This window comes from Aegilops tauschii, chromosome 6, assembly GCF_002575655.3.
Source record: "Aegilops tauschii subsp. strangulata cultivar AL8/78 chromosome 6, Aet v6.0, whole genome shotgun sequence".
NCBI classification, from domain to species: Eukaryota; Viridiplantae; Streptophyta; class Magnoliopsida; order Poales; family Poaceae; genus Aegilops; species Aegilops tauschii.
This window is the reverse complement of record NC_053040.3, coordinates 279,462,338-279,474,698: the sequence shown is the minus strand read 5'-3', so window position 1 is coordinate 279,474,698 and position 12,361 is coordinate 279,462,338.

The following is a 12,361-nucleotide window of genomic DNA, read 5'->3' as shown; positions in this document are numbered from 1 at the left end:
AAAACAGGCGTAGAAGGTGAGGCGTGCGACGGCGATGAAGATTGAGTACTTGGCAGAGGGGCTTCCTCGGGCGTTGGCGCCCTACGAACAGAACGACGGTGGCTTCGAGCAAGCTTCGGGCGGCGGATCTCAGAGAGGTTCGTGCTCTCAGTTCCGAGGAGGAATACGAGGGTTGGATGCGGGAATCGGGCGAGGGGAGTTGCGGGATTCGTTCGGTGAACTCAGATTGAAGTGGGAGTTAGGGGTCGCGCGAATCCATCGATTCGACTGCGCTTCAGCCCGGAGTCGTACGGGAAGAGGAGTTCGTCCAGAGGTAGGAGACTCCAGGGTGGGGCCTGCGTGTAAGTGGCAGAGAAAGAAAAAAAAAACAAAAAGAGGCAGAGGTAGTCTCGGCGGTTGGGTGGGCTGATGGTGAGCCTTATGCTGCGCTGTGTTGCGTGCGTGAGCGGCAGAAAGGAAGTGGGGTAGCTGGGTAGAATTAGCGTAGAATAGGTTTAGGACTTCCTATATTTATTTTATTTAGACAAATGATTGTGGCTCCAAAATGATCCAAATCATTTTCTAAAAACACCAAAACATCCACAGAAAATAATATAGTTATATAGAGCCTAGTGAACATTTTTCCAGTCCAAAACACTTATATAATATACATAATATATATTTTTATAAACCTTTACTTGACACTTACAAAATATTCCACGAAATATTTTTGAACTCCGAAGAAAAATGCTAATAACATTTAAATCATTTCCAACTCTTTTGTATTGAAGGAGTCATATTACTTTCTCTTAAATTTTTATTTGATTTGTTTTAAATGTTGAAACCAAAATAAGATAAAAGAATATTAAATTATTCACCAATATCATTCTTTGAGGAAGTCATTTCATCCTCTCTCACATTTGAATTGGGAATATTCGCGAACCCAAAATAAGATCCAAATGAATAATTGGGAAAGTCATTTTATTCCCTCTCGTTTAATATTCACTTAAAACTCGAGAAGTTTCAAATCCTAGTCAAAATTAACTAACAACAAGGAACACAAGCAAGTTTTTAATTAATGCTATTTAAATGTAACATTCCAAAATTGTAAATTTTGGGATGTTACAGAAAACCTTTTTCATAACTTCATCTCTGGGTAAACATGCAAGCTTAAACAATCCACAAATTATATCAAGTGCATATCAGGATGTTCGGTTCCATCTCCTGCATAAGGATTAGCTAGCAGTTGTTCTATCATACCCGAAGGAATATCATATTCAATATTTTCAGTAGGTGTAGTAGGTTGAGGGGTAGCTAATTGTGGTTCCGGACGAGGTGAAGATACTCTGAACAAACCCCTCAAAGGATTGTTTTCCATAGTAACAAGTGACAATAAATTTCAGCACACTATATAAATGTTTCCTTACCAAATTCCACTTACCAAAGGCGCTTCACTCCCCGGCAACGGCACCAGAAAATAGCCTTGATGACCCACAAGTATAGGGATCAATCGTAGCTCTTTTCGATAAGTAAGAGTGTCGAACCCAACAAGGAGCAGAAGGAAATGACAAGTGGTATTCAGCAAGATAATGTCTGCAAGTGCTGAAATTATAAGTAGCGGAGTAGTTTGATAGCAAGATAATTTGTAACGAGCAAGTGTCGGTGTACAAAAAGAGGGGTGTGTTTTTGTACCCCTATACCTGTGCACGGGCAGTCGGAGCCGCGCCTACGGTCACTCCAAGCAGAACAGGAGAGGTGAGCCAAGGTAAGACCAAAGCCCAAGATAATAAGAGCAACGCCAAGGCCGAGACCACAAAGAGCAGATGGACGAAGCAGGTTCCCCCGGCAAGACCCTTGCCGGGGCAGCCTCAGCAGCCCCGGCAAGATCCTTGCCGGGACAGCTCGCCCCGCACCAACAGACCGGGCCACCCTTGAGCCCACGGTCTCCAACATCACGTTGGGCCAGGGCTCGGGAGGCACCTCCGTGGTGGCATGCAGATCTTTGTGAAGACATATTCAAGATCAGATGAGGATTAGAAGACGACGATCCTCGGCAAGATCCTTGCCGAGGAAGGCCACCAGACCCCCGGCAAGGCCCTTGCCGGGGACGACAGCGCGCCACGGCAAGACCCTTGCCGGGCCACACGGCAAGACCCTTGCCGGGCCACCCGGCAAGGCCCTCACCAAGGACACCAGCAGGGCCACCGTCAGGCCCACGCCAACCAAGCTTCCATCGCCGTTCACATGCAGCTGCCAGCCCAACCAGTTGGGCGGGCACCTGCGTGGCAACATGCAGCTCCCAGGCCAACTCATCGAGCGCCTGCGTGGCGGCATGCAGATCTTCGTGAAGGCTCCGCCACTGCGCCACCTCAGCTGCTTGCCTGCCTACATGGCACCACGCGCCTCACTGGCTAGGGCGCGTGTCAAAGCGAGCAGGAGCGGCGACGGACGGGACGGGCCTCGCCCCCGTCCCCAATAAAGCAAGGGGACACCTAACCTACACATTAAATGCGTCTTGTCCTGTAATACGAGCGATAAGCTCAGGGCACTGTACGCCTTTCCACCTCCTGTGTGCCACTGTGGCATACCCCTCCGACTATAAAAGGAGGCCCATGGCATACTGGAGAAGGATTCGGCTCTTTCGAACCATGCACTAATCACAGCTAGTTCGAGAGCTCAAGAACTCTCTGAAATACACCCACCAAAGCAGGACTAGGGTTTTACGCATCCTGGCGGCCCGAACCTGGGTAAACGATCTTTGTGCTATCTACTAGCCCTGCTCTTCTCACAACCCCGCGGCCCGGCAACCGTAGTAGGGATTCTTGCGATCCCATAGGTGTCGTTCCACACCGACATCTTTGGCGCGCCAGGTAGGGGGCGCAATTGTGAGAATCTGGTCTAGTAGTTAGCCTAGCAGTTCTTCGTCACCATGGCTCCTAAGAAGAAGACGGCCACGGCGGTCGGCTCGTTGGGAGCCGAGCGGCCCGTGCCGGTGCGGGCGGGCAGTGGACCGGTCGCAGACAGGACCCGGGCCGCGGTCTGCAAGCACCAGCATTGCCCTGGTAGTCAGAGCCTGGCGAGCGGCATCGTTCGCGCACCAGACGACCGGCTACACGTCGCCGGATCCAAAGACGGAGCTGGCCCCCCGCAGGCGGCGCGGGGCCCTCCAGGGGTGTCGTTGTGCCACGTCCGGGCGGCGCCGCGACCTCTAGGACGCCCACACCGGCGACCACTGCGCGCTCTTCCCATGGTGTGCGCGTCGAGCAGCGTCACCGCGTTGGTGACCCTGGGCACCGCCGTGGGAAGAGCCCTGTGCGTCGTCCGCATGATGAAGGGGTTCAGCACACCCGCCGAAGCGCTGGCGAAAATGGCACGCAGCCGCTGGGTCGTATCGGAGCTCCTTCTAACGTAGTTAGAAGTCGAAGCGTGCCGTGATCCACGCAGCTGTCGCCGCCGCCCACGCGGCAGAAGCTTTGGCGCGCGCGCAGCTGCTCCTCGACTTCCCTCCTGCTGCGGAGAAGCTTGACGAGTGGAGGGCCACCATCCGGAGCCTCGTCGCTGTCGCCAACAAAGACGATCCGTGACTGGCGGGACCCACGGGTCGGCGCTCCACCGAGCCACCACATGCTGGCGCTGGGAGGACCGGGGGAGTTGCGGCCACGGTGCACTCTCCTCCTCCTCGCCAGCCGCCGCGGGCGTCGGCCCGTCGTGACGACGCTTGTGATAACATCTCCATAGCGTCGTCCGACCCGCGGACCCTCCGCGACCAGCGCCAGGTCCTTCGGGAACGAGCTCACGAAGACACTCGAACCACCGTCGAGCGCCGACGCGAAACGCGCCGCCAGTCGGACAATCGGGCGGGACCCGCTATGGACCACCCGACACCGGGGGGCTCCGGCGGCCTACCTTACGAGGTGGGCTGCCCGGCCTTTACTCGTGAGCTGCGGCAGTTCCAGTGGCCGTCCCACCGCACGTTCAAGCCCGACGTCGGCGAGAAGTACACTGGCAGGACCCATCCGTCCGAGTTCCTCAGCATCTACACCATCGCGGTGCAGGCTGCTGGGGCTCGCGACGACAAGGTGCTTGCCAACTATTTCCCGCTGGCGCTCAAGCCCAATGTGATGTCTTGGTTGATGCACTTGCCGGTGGATTCCATTTCTTCTTGGTCGGATCGGTGCCATGAGTTCGTTGGCGCCTTCACAGGAGGCCACCAAGCTCATGGCCAGGCCAGTGATCTGCATATCATTCCCCAGAAGGAAGGGGAGACCCTTGTAACGCCCACGATGCGGCTATATCTCCCACGTGTCGAGGCACGACTTAGAGGCATAACCGCATTGTGGTTTTGTCGCAAGAAGGGCCATCTTCACACAATCCCATGTAATGAACAAGAATGGGATAAAGAGTTGGCTTACAATCGCCACTTCACACAATACATAAATAAATCATACATCAATCAGAGTACACACATAGGTCCGACTACGGAACCAAAAGAAAAGAAGACAACCCCAAATGCCAGATCCCTGATCGTCCCAACTGGGCTCCACTACTGATGTAACACCCACGATGCGGCTATATCTCCCACGTGTCGAGGCACGACTTAGAGGCATAACCGCATTGTGGTTTTTGTCGCAAGAAGGGTCATCTTCACACAATCCCATGTAATGAACAAGAATGGGATAAGAGTTGGCTTACAATCGCCACTTAACACAATACATAAATGAATCATACATCAATCAGAGTACACACATAGACCGACTACGGTCAAAGCCAAAAGAAAAGAAGATAACCCAACTGCTAGATCCCTGATCGTCCCAACTGGGCTCCACTACTGATCAACATGATAAGAAACAACACAACGAACAAGATCTTCATCGAGCTCCCACTTGAGCTCAGTTGCGTCTCCTGCACTGGTATCTTTGGCACCTGCAACTGTTTGGAAGTATCTGTGAGTCACGAGGACTCAACAATCTCACACCCGCGAGATCAAGACTATTTAAGCTTATAGGAAAAGATGGGGTAATGAGGTGGAGCTGCAGCAAGCACTAAACATATATGGTGGCTAACATGCGCAAGTGAGAGCGAGAAGAGAAGCAACGGAACGGTCGTCAACTAGTAATGATCAAGAAGTGATCCTGAACTCCTACTTATGTCAACCATAACCCAAAAGCCATGTTCACTTCCCGGACTCCGCCGAAAAGAGACCATCACGGCTACACACGCGGTTGATGCGTTTTAATTAAGTCAAGTGTCAAGTTCTCTACAACCGGACATTAACAAATTCCCATCTGCCACATAACCGCGGGCACGACTTTCGAAAGATAATACCCTGCAGGGGTGTCCCAACTTAGCCCATTATAAGCTCTCACGGTCAAGGAAGGATATTCCTTCTCCCGGGAAGACCCGATCAGTCTCGGAATCCCGGTTTACAAGACATTTCGACAATGGTAAAACAAGACCAGCAAAGCCGCCCGATGTGCCGACAAATCCCGATAGGAGCTGCACATATCTCGTTCTCAGGGCAACACCGGATGAGACATCCTACGAGTAAAACCAGACCTCGAGTTTCCACGAGGGGGCCCCGCAGTCTACTCAGTTCGGACCAACACTCGAAGGAGCACTGGCCCGGGGGGGTTAAAATAAGATGACCCTTGAGTCTGCAGAACCCAAGGGAAAAGGGGATATGTGGTAGCAAATGGTAAAACCAAGGTTGGGCCTTGCTGGAGGAGTTTTATTCAAAGCGAACTGTCAAGGGGGTCCCATAAATCACCCAACCGCGTAAGGAACACAAAATCAAGGAACATAACACCGGTATGAAGGAAACTAGGGCGGCAAGAGTGGAACAAAACACCAGGCATAAGGCCGAGCCTTCCACCCTTTACCAAGTATATAGATGCATTAATAATATAAGAGATATTGTGATATCCCAACATAAACATAATCCAACATGGAGCAATATTCAACTTCACCTGCAACTAACAACGCTATTAGAGGGGTTGAGCAAAAGCGGTAACATAGCCAAACAACGGTTTGCTAGGAAGGGTGACAAAGGTTAGAGGTGGTTTCGTGGCAATTTGGGAGGCATGATATAGCAAGTGGTAGGTAACGCGGCATAGCAATAGAGCGAACAACTAGCAAGCAAAGATAGAAGTGATTTCGAGGGTATGGTCATCTTGCCTGAGATCCCGCAAGGAAGAAGAACGAGTCCATGAAGAAGACAAACGGATGTAGTCGAACGAATCCTCACAACTCCGGAACGAAAGTGAAGCTAACGAAAGAAGCAACCCGGAAAGAAGCAAAACAACATGGTAAACAACCACCACATACACATGGCATGATGCACAAACAAGTATGATGCATGTCTGGTTTAAAGAGGCATGGCATGGCAAAGTGCACAAACGAAACTACAAGTTAAGTGGAGCTCAATATGCAATGAGTTGCATATTGACGAAACACCACAACAATTGTTTAGTTCTCTCGGTTATGTACCCAACAATATTAAATGTTATTAAACATGGCAAGAGGTGAAGCATAATTAAACAACCTATCTAGGCAAGTTTAAATGAGGCCGGAAATAACAAACGACAATACCGGAAAATCCCCATATGCATATAGCAATTTAAATGCAAACACACTTTTAAACATTTAAATGTTGTTATCATGATGCGAATGACATATGCAAGTTTTATGCAAGTTAATGAAAATATTGACATTAGCATGTTATGAAGCATTTGTCGCCGTGGTGGAAGAAAAAGGGTGCCACGGCGGTGAAACGGAAATGGTGCCACGGCAACATATCGGTTCCGATAGCTCACGGAGATACCGGTGCAAAAGAAGTGGGCGTGAGCGTGTCATGCAAGATGGTGGGGTGCTCCCGACTACCGGGTTCCCACGGGTTAGTGGTATGGAAACGAGGAACGTGCAAAGACCTCTCTCGGACACGGTGCAAACACGAGCATCTCATACAACACATGCATTCGGTCCACGGACGTCGTCTCGGGGTTATACCTTCGAAGCGTGCATTCGGGGCGGAACGCGTTCGAAGTGGAAGTAGTTGTTCACGTGACGGTGGTGGAAGTAGTGGCACACGTTTTCATAGTCGTACACATTCCATAGATGTTCGGGTTCACGGCGAGGAACTTGACGTCCACAGAGTCTTCAAGGGACGACGATAGTGGTACACACGTTGTCGGGGTACTTGTCGGTCTGGTCTTGGCGACGGTAGTTGTACACAAGTCGTAGAGGAAACTTGATGCATCCACGCGTAGGGGTACTTGGCGATCGACGGACGTCGTGGTACTTGTCGTTATCCGGGACGGTCTTGGTGTATCCGTGCGTAGAGGTACTGGCAGTTTTGTGTAGACGATCTTGTCGGTCTTGACGATCCAAAACGAAGCAACACCAGGGCCTCGGGTGGCAACAACAAGGAGGCAATGGAACAGCGGGCTGAGGAAGATGCGGCGCTAGGCTGGGCCTTGGCGCAAGGCTTCGGTCGCCTGTCTCCCTTGCAGACGAGGGCGAGGTAGAGGTCGGGCAAGGAGGAGCTCGGGCGGCTCCGCGGCGCGGCTGACTTCGAGCGCAGGGAGACGGTGCGGTGCCGGGGGAGGATCACGGCCGACGCGCTTGAGGGCCTGCACAGTGGCCTCCATGGCCGGCGGCCGTGCGGTTCGCGCAAGGTGAAGGGGCGCCATGAGATGGGGCCTGCAGTGGGGAGGAGGCACGGTGGAGCGGAGAGCTCGGGGCGCCGACGGTGGCCACGGGAAGGAGAAGAGGGGCTTAGCGCGGTGGTGCGAGGAGGAGGCAGAGGGGATCGAGACAAGGGCGCAGCGCGGGAGGAAGCTTGCGAGGGGCCATGGCGAGGAGGCAGAGGGAGGACGCGGCGACGGCAGGCGGAAGAACGGGCGAGTGGGAGTTCCTAGAGGCTGGCGGCGCTGGGGAAACGGGTGCGGGGGCTCCTCCCCTGGCTCGAGGTGTGTGTGTGTGTGTGGCTGACAGGAACGAGAGGGGAAGGCTGTAGGTGGCGGCGGAGGAGGGACGAGAGGGAGAGATCGAGAGGACGGGGTTCGGGCTAGGTTAGCGAGGGGGCTGCTGGGCCTTGGGCCATGGAGGTGGCTAGGCTGCGGATGGGCCTAGATGGCCTGCTGGCTCTCTCTCACTCTAAAACAAATAAAAAGCAAAACAGGGATAAGAAAGAAAAGAAAAGAAAGAGAGGTTAGGGGAAGAAGTTGGACATGGGGATTATTTTCCCGGACTCACAAAAATGTGCTCGATCCAGGAAAAATAGAAGCGGCAAGATTGAAAGATATAAATTCAAATGCATTTGAATTTAATTCCAATGATTTGAATAGGAAGTGAGGGTTGGGAAGGTCCAAAAATGTTCGGAATTTTGGTGGAGCTCCGGAATATGATGAAAAAAATATATGGTGAGGTTGGAGACCAAGAATTAAGATAACAAAGGCATTGGGATATTTGCAAGTGTGTTATGGTCAATTCCAAATTAATGGAATATTTACTATAGCTCCCTAATATTGGGAGGATATGTTATAAAGAGAAGTCACCATGTGCATTTCCCTCGATTTAAATGGATCGAAGATCCATGCAATTTACTTAGTTGAGTTTTTTAAAAATTAAATGACATGATGGCATGATGACATGATGCAATGCAAAAATAAAAGAGCAAGCACAAATGAAACACAGAGCGATCACGAAATATGGAAGTCTTCTGAAGCGTCGGTCTCAGGGCGTTACAACTGATCAACAGGAAACGAAACAACACGACGAACAAGATCTTCATCGAGCTCCCACTTGAGCTCGGTTGCGTCACCTGCACTGGTATCCTCGGCACCTGCAACTGTTTTGGAAGTATCTGTGAGTCACGAGGACTCAGCAATCTCACACCCGCGAGATCAAGACTATTTAAGCTTAAGGGTAGGAAAGGGGTAGTGAGGTGGAGCAGCAGCAAGCACTAAGCATATATGGTGGCTAACATACGCAAATAAGAGCGAGAAGAGAAGCAACGAAACGGTCGTCAACTAGTAATGATCAAGAAGTGATCCTGAACTCCTACTTACGTCAAACATCCCAAAACCGTGTTCACTTCCCGGACTCCGCCGAAAAGAGACCATCACGGCTACACATGCGGTTGATGCGTTTTAATTAAGTCAAGTGTCAGGTTCTCTACAACTGGATATTAACAAATTCCCATCTGCCACATAACCGCGGGCATGGCTTTCGAAAGATAATACCCTGCAGGGGTGTCCCAACTTAGCCCATTATAAGCTCTCACGGTCAACGAAGGATAAACCTTCTCCCGGGAAGACCCAATCAGTCTCGGAATCCCGGTTTACAAGACATTTCGACAATGGTAAAACAAGACCAGCAAAGCCGCCCGAATGTGCCGACAAATCCCGATAGGAGCTACACATATCTCGTTCTCAGGGCACACCGGATTGTCCAAGCTTCCGATAGGCGAGCCCAGAGTTGCCCCTGGTGGCCACCGGCGACTGACAGGTTGGACCAACACTCAGAGGAGCATTGGCCCGGGGGTTTAAAATAAAGATGACCCTTGAGTCTGCAGAACCCAAGGGAAAAAGGCTTAGGTAGGCAAATGGTAAAAACAAGGTTGGGCCTTGCTGGAGGAGTTTTATTCAAAGCGAACTGTCAAGGGGGTCCCATAAATCACCCAACCGCGTAAGGAATGCAAAATCAAGGAACATAACACCGGTATGACGGAAACTAGGGCGGCAAGAGTGGAACAAAACACCAGGCATAAGGCCGAGCCTTCCACCCTTTACCAAGTATATAGATGCATTAATTAAGATAAGAGATATTGTGATATCCCAACATAAACATGTTCCAACATGGAGCAATCTTCAACTTCACCTGCAACTAGCAACGCTATAAGAGGGGCTGAGCAAAAGCGGTAACATAGCCAAACAACGGTTTGCTAGGAAGGGTGACAAAGGTTAGAGGTTCATGGCAATATGGGAGGCTTGATAAGCAAGTGGTAGGTAGCGCAAGCATAGCGATAGAGCGAACAACTAGCAAAGCAAAGGTAGAAGTGATTCCGAGGGTATGGTCATCTTGCCTGAGATCCCGCAAGGAAGAAGTACGAGTCCATGAAGAAGACAATCGGACGTAGTCGAACGAATCCTCACAACTCCGGAACGAAACCGAAGCTAACGAGAGAAGCAACCCGGAAAGAAACAAACAACATAGTAAACAACCACCACATACACATGGCATGATGCAAAAACAAATATGATGCACGTCCGGTTTAATGAGGCATGGCATGGCAAAGTGCAACAAACAACACTACAAATTAAGTGGAGCTCAATATGCAACGAGTTGCATATTGACGAAACACCACATCAATTATTTAGTTCTCTCTCGGTTATGTACCCAACAATATTAAATGTTATTAAACATGGCAAGAGGTGAAGCATAGGTAAACTAACTATCTAGGCAAGTTTAAAAGATGGCGGAAATAAAAAACAACAATTCCGGAAAAATCCTCGTATGCATAAATAGCAATTTAAAGGAAACAACAATAAGAAACATTTTTAAATGTTGTTATCATGATGCGGATGACAATGCAAGTTTTTATGCAATTTAATGAAAGTATTGACATGAGCATGTTATGAAGCATTTGTCACCGTGGTGGAAGAGAGGGGTGCCACGACAACGAATCCAAAAATGATGCCACGGCAACATATCAGTTCCGGTAGCTCATGGAGATACCGGTGCAAAAGGAAGCGTGGCGTGAGCGTGTCATGCAAGATGGTGGGTGATCCCGGCAACCGGGTTCCCATGGGTCGATGCATGGCAACGGGAACATGCAAGAAACACGTCAGGCACGTTGCAAACGCGAGCATTTCATGCAACATATGCATTCGTCCACGGGCGGTCGTTCTCGGCGGTATACCTTCGAAGCATACGTTTCGGGGCGGATGGTTCGAAGTGGAGGTAGTTGTTCACGGGTCGTCATGGGAAGTAGTGGCACACGTGGCGGCGTAGTGGAAGTAGTGGTTCACGAGTCGAAGAGGAAGTAGTCGTTCATGTTCCGTAGATGTACGGGGTCAGGGCGAGGAACTTGACGTCCCCGGGGTCTTCGCGGGTCGACGGTAGTTGTACATGGCAATCGTGGACGAACTTGGAGGGTCATCGGTAGTCGTTCACGGTTCTTCAGCGCTGGTTGTGGTACACATTCTGTAGATGTTCGGGCAGCGGTAGTGGTACACAGTGTCGAAGAGGAACTTGACGAATCCAGGGAAACTGTAGCCGTACACGCATCGGAGAGGAACTTGACGCATCACTGGACTTGGCGGTCTTGATGAACTGAAGGGGCATCGAGGGACTTGCACGGCTCTGCCTCAGGAGGTCACCGGAGAAGCATGGAGGCAGCTTGAGCTGCTGGTTGTTGGTGCGTGGCCGAGCCGCGGCTAGAAGAAGTGGCCGGCGTCGGCCTTGGCCTGAAGCAGGGAAGCGGCGGCGCGCACAGCGAAGGCCAGCGAGGAGCAGGAGATGGCCGGGGTGCCTTGGCGCAACAGAGGCGGAGCAGAGGAGGGCAGTGGCGGCGCGCTTGCTGGACGGAGCAAGGGCGGCGGAGCGGAGCGGAGCAAGCCGGCCGCGGCTGGAGATGGTAGTGGTGCGGGAGGCCGGGCACGACGCCATGGGGAGGCGACGACGCGGAGGAGGGGAGGCTACAGGGGCAGCGCTGGTCGTCGACGAGGGTGACAGGGAGGTCCGGTGGCGCGGCACCAAGGGCGGCGAGGAGGAGGTCGGGCGCCACGCGGCCATGGCAGGGAGGCAGCGAGCTTGGCGCGCCGGAGGTGGGGACGAGGCCCTGCTGGAGAGGTCCGGCTGGGGACGGGCAAGGGCGGTGGAGGCCGGCCTGATCTGGTGGTGGAGCCGGCAGCAGGAGGGGGAGGCGCGCGGGATCGAGAGGGGAGTTGGGGATCGAGCAGGAGGGCGAGGGGATCGGGGTCCTGGCGGCGCTGGAGGGAGATGGAATCGAGAGAAGGGAGGCTTGGGTAAGGGCGCCGGAGCTGGGCCTTGGGCCAAAAGGCTGCGGGGAAGCAGGCCGGCCTGGGCTGTCTCTCTCCTCTCTCTCTCTCATACTTCCTTTAACAGAAAAGAAATAGAGAGAAGAAAAGAAAGAGAGGGGTTAGGGAAAGATTTTGCGCATGGGGGCAATTTTTCCGGACTCACAAAAATGTGCTTGTGCCGAGAAAATAGAAAAGGCCATGATTGAAAGATCTAAATTCAAATTCATTTGAATTTAATTCAAATGGTTTGAATAAGTTCAAGGTATTGAGGAGTCCAAAATGTTGGGAATTTATGAAGAGCCTCGATAAATGGGAAAAGAATTATTGGCAAGGTTAGA